This window comes from Zingiber officinale, chromosome 1B, assembly GCF_018446385.1.
Source record: "Zingiber officinale cultivar Zhangliang chromosome 1B, Zo_v1.1, whole genome shotgun sequence".
Lineage (NCBI taxonomy): Eukaryota > Viridiplantae > Streptophyta > Magnoliopsida > Zingiberales > Zingiberaceae > Zingiber > Zingiber officinale.
This window is the reverse complement of record NC_055986.1, coordinates 64,074,453-64,076,106: the sequence shown is the minus strand read 5'-3', so window position 1 is coordinate 64,076,106 and position 1,654 is coordinate 64,074,453.

The following is a 1,654-nucleotide window of genomic DNA, read 5'->3' as shown; positions in this document are numbered from 1 at the left end:
CATATCCATAGGGACTGTTGATTAAGCACTAGTCAACTTCGCACAATGAATTATCTAGACAAACCTAAGATTGGTGAGAAAAGAGAGTAAGAGAAAGAGAAGAGAAAAGAGAGAGAATGGATCTTAAGAGGGATTGAGCTTAGAGGATGGTGGATGATGGATTCTAGGATTTCGGTTTCCTTGTAATGCAAGGTGATGTTACATAGATTGCTTAGTTCCTATCCTTTATGTTCATGCTCTTATAGGAAGTTAGATTCATTACCGACTCTTCCCTGTAGTGGATAAGCCGGCATGATCTCCTATTCCATGTCCTATGCTACTAAATGGGAATAATTCCTATGTTGTCCTTACAAGGGCTTGCCTGTCACGTGTGTCCCTCGGATAATCAACATAGAATCACACTAACACATAATAACATAGAAATAGATGATTATGCCCGATCCTCTACTTCCTTGTGGAGATTTGCTTCTCCTTTCAAGGTGATAGCCTAAATTATCCTTACATGGGCATGTCTGTCACGTACATCCCTCGGATAATCGATCTAGGGTATCCCCCCTACGGGATTAACAATTCTATACAACCATTTGATAAAACATGCAAAAGATATAAACAAGATTCACACACATTACATCAAAGATGAACAAGGCATCAACAAGTCATTGAATAGAAAACATGACAAATCTATATAGTTTTACATCACCATCACATCACAAATACTTCCTATATCCTAGATCTAGAGATCTACTCCATTGTTAAGGAAGAACAGCCCCAAACCATAAAGAAAAGCATATTTACAACCTTAGATTTGAGAAGAAGGGGAAGAAGAGATGCTTGCCGATGATTCCGATGTCTTGGGGATGCCTCCTTGCTCCGGAGATGGATGGATTGCCAAGGGATGGAGGAGAATGAAGCTCTAGGGTTTTCACCTAAGGGGAGAACCATTCCCTCAAGGAGAGGGGCGAATTACCAAATCCAAGATCCAAGATAAGTAAAAGAATGGAGATCTTGACTCTTATATACCTCCTCCAAACTGCCCAGGAAAACCAGGAAAATAAGGGTCTGGTAAACTAGGTTTGTCACCCATTAAACTAGGTTTTCTCATTATTCACCCTGAACCAAAATTGTAGCTCCTGAAATTATCTTCAATCTGATACTTGGATTGAGCCCTGGATCCAACTGAGCCGAAAGTTATGGTGGTTCAAAATTTGGTTTGCAGTCTGTGCGGAGGTCCAGTTGAACCCACGGTTGGGAGGCACGGCCATGCCATTTAGCATGGGAAGACAAGTCTATTTCTCTCTGTTGGATCGGAAGTAAAGTTGTAGATCTTGAAGTCTGCTACGTTTCGGTATAATGATCATCCAAAAACTCCAACCGAGCGCAATGTTTTGGCCGTTTTACGATCAGTCTGCAATCTACCCAGAATTCAGCACAGCTCTGTTTTGGCATGGCACGGCCCGTGTTCTTCGTCACACAACCGTGCGAGAACCACACGACCTCACACGGCTCCCTCCTAGGTTGAGTCACACGGCCGTGTGGGTCACATGGTCGTGGTCTTCCTCTTCTCTGCCAAAGTCACACGGCCGTGTGGATTCACTCGGTCGTGGCCTTCCTTGCCTCTGGAAAGTTGGCACGGTCGTGCCATTTGGCATGGCCA